General features: G+C 39.0%; 1 long non-coding RNA gene across 1 annotated transcript; it reads left to right on the forward strand.

The window, feature by feature from the left end:
* The first annotated feature begins 402 nt into the window (after positions 1-402).
* Positions 403-2,033, forward strand: LOC112945233. The gene is made up of 3 exons (XR_003248975.1): positions 403-461; positions 1,539-1,642; positions 1,990-2,033. It is a non-coding gene; the product is annotated as an uncharacterized LOC112945233 (long non-coding RNA).
* The last annotated feature ends 5,246 nt before the right edge of the window (positions 2,034-7,279 follow it).

Here is a 7,279-nt window from a genome sequence, read left to right on the forward strand (position 1 = left end):
AGCCAATATAATGACGCTCTGCAGAGTTGCTGAGAACTAGGGCTCAGGGGTGTCGCAGACAGCTGCTTCCTGCAGAACGGTTATTTTAGCGTAACCCTCAGTTCATTTCAAACTTCACCATACTTACACATGCGTACTCCAATGCAGTTATATCACAACTTCTTCGAACACAGGGGCTCTAATTTCTAAGTAATGCTGCAGATTAAAGGGTGCTCTTTTACATTCCCTTTTCTATTTTTGCACTATACAGGAAGGTATGATGATATGCACCAGGTTTGGGGGCTTAGCCCTGCTGAGAATATAAATGCAGCAGACTTTAATCCTAACTTTGTACTGTARAACATGAAGTATTGCTAATGTAAGCCACTATACCTCTGAAACACTGCAGGTGAGGACATGAGGAAGAGAACGTCTGATCACCTTAGTGAATCGAGGATGGATTTAAAATTTGGGATAAAAGGGTAAGTAGGCAACATGTATACATAATTTTTCCAGGAACCTTTAACAAATTACTTTGCATTCTTTGGCTTTACCTGCTACAATGGTACTACGGGATCTTTTGTGAGATGAAAGCAACCTGAAATTCCAGTTTGGCAGACCTGGTTCTTCATAGGTCTTCCGTGGCCTATTCACCAAGCTCACAGTTTTCATTTTGTTTGCATTGAGAGGTTCTTTGCTAGGAAAAGGTGTAGGTGGGGAAGGAAACATTGCTAGTTACTTTTTTGTTTTTCCTTTGTATTTCTCTGGGATACTAGAAAGTTATTTTATGAATGTTTGGAAAATCATTTGGTACAGATTTGTATCTTTGACTCTGACACAGGTTGTTATATCACTTGAATTGCCTGTGTAGAGCCTCCCACTTTATTACCTGGGGAGGTGCCTCTACTTTAAGGAATCAATCACAGCTTCACTTAACTGTTAGGCTGATGATTCCTGGCATTAAAAAAGGGGGTTGTGGAGTCTGCTACAGAAGAAGTGCTGCTTATCTATCCCATGCTGCTTGRCAATTGTCAGTACTTTAGAACCACTTTGGCTCCTTCCCATTCAACTTGCTGAGGAGGGGGTGAAAATTCCCGGGATTTCTCCAAGATTGGCCCTTTCCGTCTTTCAGCTTTTCTATTTGTTAAATCCAAATACGAAACGGAAGAGCGGTGGTGAAACTTCATKTGAGACGACAGGACTGGAGCCACGTTATGTGTACAACACGTGCTATTAGATGTTATAGATTAACACGATTGCAGGCAGGAACTCTTCCTTTATCTGATATTTCTGGAAGAGATTTAGTGATAATTAATGATACCTTTACTTGCTTCAACAACTAAGAGTGAAACTATTCCTGGAAATATCAGAACTTCTTCTTTTTCTTTTTCTTTCTTTCTTTTTTTTTTTTTTTTTAAATCATGTATAGGTATCTATGTAAGGAACTACAGTTACAATGTTTGGGGCATTTCAGAATTCAAAATTTTGGTTTGGTCAGTTTACTTGGAGCTTATTCAACTGTGTCATTTCACACAGATTTCACACTRGCTTTATTGCAGAGACAAGGAGGAGAGTTTTCTTGTGATGCAAGAAGATGATATCTCATTGTATTTTCATTTGAAGAAAAGAATTCATCACTATGGCCTAAGACACCTTTGCACAAGTAAGTAATGTGCAAGTGAATAATGTGAGTAATCAAATCCCTGTTCAGTCTCACAGGCTTCTAAGATTATAATATATTTGACATGTATTATGAGGAATATAATGCAGCATTTTGTCAATCTCTTTAGTTCTCTTTTTAAAAATATTCTCAGAAGAATCTTTTTCCATTATGAAAACTAATGAATGGTTAAGTACATCAAAGGCATCAGGAGAAGAGGTTACTGGGAGCGTTGAGCATCTGCTGAAACACAGTATGAAGGGAGAAAGTGCAACTACAATCTCCTGAGGGAGTCTCCTTTTAGTTTTATCAGGCTTCAAAAAATCTTTTGATTTTTATTTTTCCCATAGATACTGTCTTTACTGAAGATTGCAAGGAGGTTGGGAGCAGAGAAAAAGTGATACAAGAGGGAAGATGATAAATATGACAAAATGTGATGCAACAGAGTTGCTCTGCTACCTTCCTACCTCCATTTTTTAATTCTTACTGCCAGTGTGACCTTGAAGAAGGGTTCTGTCCTAAAATGAACTCCTGCTCTTAAACAAGTAAACTTTTAGGGCTTAAATCCTTAAAAATGACTTTTGGTCAAACAAAAATGATATCAAATAGAACTGGCTAACATTGTAGAAAAAAATGGATCTTTATTGATAGAAAACAAATTTCTTGGCTGTTATTTGCCTGTCATATAAAGAAGGTTAATTGACAAACATAGTTGTCTTCCAAACATTTCTGCAGATAGGCACCTGCTTTGCTCAGCCTGATGTGTTTTGTTTGTTTGTTTGCTTGTTTGGTCACTCTCTCTTCTATAGAAAAGATGAATATTGTTGTAAACAAACAGCAGGGCTAACCTTACAGACAAACAGCAAGTATCTTTTTTTCAATCTTATGAGACTCAGTTTTAAGACCTAGCCCAGCCACGCATTAAAACATATGCATAACTTTGAATGCATGAAATGAAATTATTGCTTGCATGCAATAAATGTTAAATATATGCACAGATCCTTTTTGAAATTTTGCTTTAGGACTCAAAACCTGGATATTTGTAGATAGTTACAATCTTTCCCCATACAATGTTGATACACCTATTTACAACRTCTAAATCTATGAAACAAATGTAAAAGGAGGTTTTGCATACAGACATAGTCACTCAGTAAGGGAGCATTCATACTGCTAATGTTAATGAGGATTGTCAGCTGCTTAACTGGATGGTCTCCAAACTCCAGATATCTAGTGTGCAGTAATATCTTCTGCAACATTACTTCATTCTGCTGACCGTATTCCCAAACTCTGTCCCCTCAGTTAAAAATAACATAGCACCAAAGAGGAGTGGAGAATTAAAAGTTGATTTAAATTTTCTGAATAGAAAGTTACCTGCTTTTTTCTTTCACCTTTGTCTTAAGAGAAGAATACAAGATCATCCTGCCTAAATAGCTTTTAAAAGTGTCTCTTTTTTTGAGATACAGGGACATACTCTATGGATTGCTGTATTTTGCTTAATTCTTTGGGGTCAASAAATTGTGACTCTTCTCAGAATGCAGAACTTCTCCTAATTACCCGGAGAATTATTACTATTAATTATACCATGGTGCTCTCTTTTAATGAATGTATGCCAAAGGCGTCACCTTCCCTGGACCTTCTTACCTCAGTATTTCCTCACGGTACTCCTGCTTGCGTTGACTCAAGGCAAGCCTCACAGCAGTGGTTGCAGTTTTGGTGGTAGGTTTCGTAGAGCAGAGCTCCTGGTAGCATTTCCTTGAAAAGAAATGAGGTGGTAGTGGAACCTAGAGGGGAAAAAAAGTGTTTTTTTAAACCTAGAAATGGTGAAGAGATTGAAGATTTTGTGAAGTAACTGGCAGTGTGTTCATAACTGTGTAGAGGTCAGGTAAGCAAGGTCAAGCAATGATCAGTGCATGTTTTACTGGGCTGGTTAATTATAACTTCCCTTAAATGACTGATATAAATATTTATTCTAAGGCTAGATGGGAGGGAATTAATAGATGCCAAAGTCACAAATTCTGGAATGGCATAGTAACTGTGCATCTTCCTGCTCAAGGAAGCTGGAATTAACTCACTTGAGGGAAAGAAGGAACTGAAATAACCCATGGATTCTCTCCAGCTGTGAAGTGAGGTGATGACAAGCAGTAGTGGAGATGGACAAAGTTGTTACTATACATTTTACAGCACTTTTGTCTTGACAGTCGGGTTTTTGGGGTATTCTGCAGCTTTGAACGTTTTACACTATCCATATCTGGAGATTCTGCTCATGTGCTGTGCAAAGTGTCTGACCAGAAATGTCTGTCTCCAGGACAAATCTTGCTGTGTGTATATATAATAAGCGCAAATGTATTAAAGAGCCCCTAACAAGGATTTTGCTTAAATTTAAGAATTGAAGTTAAGCTCATTCATTGTTAAGCTCATTCTCCCCACAGAAAAGATGAAACCATAGTCTTCTAGTAGTCTTTACACAGTCTTTATTTCAAAAATGAACACTTCTCTCCCTTTCCAATTTTCTTACCTCTGCTCTAAATCTTAAGGCTGAGCTTTTATTTGCTCAAGTTGTTATTGTCATGTTTTCAGGCTTTTCTTTGTGTCTGAGGTCTAGATGCTTATTTGTATGGCAGTTTTCCATGGGAAAGTTTAATATAATGACATGCCTGTGTGAGCAGAATTTCGTAATTAAAATAGAGAATATTTCAAAGGTAATTATTATATCAAGACTGTTGTAGGAAAGTATTCGAAAAATCTAGTACTCGATTCCCAGTTCAGCATTGAGTCACTTTATCTACATCATTGCCTGTGATTTTAAAATGATCTACCRGTTGATTAAATTGTGGACTCTTGAGGAAATGGAATTCAACGAAATATTTGTTCTAATTCAAGCAAATGATCTGAGAAAAAAAAAATCCTTGAAAAACAATCTTCACCTCCAACATCTCCCATTTTCTAGTTGGGCAGAAACAGGAAGCTATATTTCAAAACAAAGCAAAACAAAAGAACACCCCCAAAGTAACCCTACAGCAAGCAACCAACAAAACATATGATTTCCCTGCCAGCCAAGAATTCAGTCCAATCTGTAATTGCAAGTGTAATGGCTTTTAGCATATATTGATACTACTCAGATACCTTAAGTTAAAAGTCTTTGATTCTCTAGGGAAGTAATAACATAAAAGATCAAAGTGTCACTTTATAGCTTGCTGCGCCACTTATAAACATTCAACAGTGATAAAGGTTATGACTTTGCAGTTTTATCTCACGCAGTAGTTATAAAATGAATGAACAAAACAAAAAGATAACAGATAATTAACATATGTAGCAATGCATAGATTTAGAGGGGCATAACTGCAGATGAGATAAAGAAATACAGATCTGAGCTGGAACAAGCATTTCTGATCTACTCTAGTCCAAAGGTGGGATTTTCAGAAATGTTTTACTACTCCAACTCCCATGAAATTACTGGAATTGGGAGCGTTACCATTGGCTTCACTGGCAGTACCATCAGACTTCCAAGACTGACTGCACATCAGGTCTCCTTTGTACAAGCAGCTGCATCCTACAAATGTAAAACTTTATTGTCATACTTGCAAGCAATGAAATAATAAATATCACAGTCATTATTCMTCTTGCTACRGTTTCTTAAACACTGAGACCAAATCCTGATTTTTCTTAGGAAACAACTCRGTGTATTTATTATGTTAGTATACCTTATTATATTCAAAATATAGTATATTAATATCTTTGTATTTAATACCCTACATCCTCCTTGCTAATCTTCACACATATTTTTTTGTCTCTTCACTATCATAACACTCATATTTGGCTCAGTAAACAGTTTTTTTAAACACTTCTCCTCCTCCTCCTTCCACTCTTAGCTCTTCTATGTTTACATCATACTCACTGGATATTTTTTCTTAACCATCCATCGGTAATACAGTAAAATAAGTGCATTTTGAGGACATTATTGATTCTAGTGAAAAGAGGTTTAGCGATTGCCTGAATACTCGTTTTAAATATTTTCAGATTGAAAATAGATTTTTTGTAAAGATTCTTTGAAAAATGTAGTTAAAATTAGAGGATCAACCCAAWACTTTATGAAAGCTTTTCTGATATGGTAAATAATTCAAAGTATTAGGCCATGGAAAATATTTTAGATTTTTCTTGCTTTGCAGTAAGGATATAATTGAAACAAACTTCAGTTGTTTGGAACAGATTCTCATTGACCCCCTAAGGATCAAATATAGTTCTTAACACTTTACTTTCCTTAGCTTAGCTATTTATGTACCCAGCACTTCTCCAACTTATGTTATGGAAGTGAATTATATAGATCACGCAGGAAAAAAAAAAAGTTTTCTTCATTTTGGATATACCGGGATTTCTGTTCTATATTTTATTCAAGTAMAAAAAAAAAAAAAAAAARACCCAAACAAAAAGATAATACCACAATATTTCTAAAGCATTTTGAAAACATTTTCAAGTAAGAACAAAAGCTATTAACAAATAGCCTCCTGTAATTTTGCCGAAGTCTTAAAATTATGTTTTAATTGCACAGTTGTCTCCAGGATAAGGTTGTCAACATACAATATAGGTTAGACCTTAAAATAAAATAGAACATTTAGATAAACACATTTGTTAACTTTGATAACTTATGTTAATTAATCAGGTTAGTTCTCAAATAGCGAGCCTATGAGGGTAGCAAAGTCTGTCTTCCTTTGGTCCTTTTTTTTGAGGTGTATTGTAGGAAATATTGCTAGTTATTTTAATAGTATTTACTAGTTTGTGGCTATTCTCTATTCGAATGGCTAGGAGTCCAGCCCAAAGACTCATGGAGATGTCCTGTTCTGTTGCCCAGCGTRTGCTAAGCTGAGGTGATCCTCATCCCGATGGAGGCCCTTGTTTCTGAAGCTCCAGCAAGGCTTTGGTTGGTGCTCCTGGAGTGAAAACCGCAATGTTTCTCTCGCAGGCAGCGGGGCAAATTCTAAATAATGGCCAAAATGCAGACAAGAAGTGGAAGGGCTCATCAGGTCACGCTCAGCTCRCGCATCCCAGGGCCAAGGTGTCATTCCAGAGTCATAAAAAGGTCTTTTTTTAGAGAATTGGGCTAGCTTTTCACTATGTTCTTAGTCAATCCCTTGACTGTTGGTTTGAAATACGATTTGCTAAGCTTGTTTCTGCCACTTTTGCTTCCCTCGGCCGGTGGCCACGGCGGCGTTGTCGTGGCCGGGCGCGCCGTCCCTCGCGGGCCGTGGCGCGGGGCCCTTTGCCGCCCGCTTTATTTAGCGCCGTATCTCCGTGCCGCATTCCTGCGCCAGCTCCTCGGCACCCGGCTCTATTTCGGGCTGGCAGAGCACGGCGCCGCGCGCATCCGAGGCCGCCCTTGTCCTCAGCGGCGGGGAGGCAGATCCCGAGCTGGTTACGCTCTCACGAGCCATGAGGGAACGGCGGTTATGTGCCCATGGGGAGAGGGGATAGAGGCGGGCGGGCTGCGCGGCGCCCTCCGGCGGCGGCGCCATCGCTGCGGGCTCGGCCCCGCCGCCGCTTCCCCTCACCTTGGCCGGGAGCCGCCCCCGGGGGGCCGGGCCAGCGGCGGGAGGGCGCCCGGCGGCACGGCAGGGCAGCGGCGGCGGCAGTGCCCGAGTGCCGGCC

This window comes from Nothoprocta perdicaria, unplaced genomic scaffold (genome assembly GCF_003342845.1).
Source record: "Nothoprocta perdicaria isolate Ctin4 unplaced genomic scaffold, notPer1 scaffold_186, whole genome shotgun sequence".
NCBI lineage: Eukaryota > Metazoa > Chordata > Aves > Tinamiformes > Tinamidae > Nothoprocta > Nothoprocta perdicaria.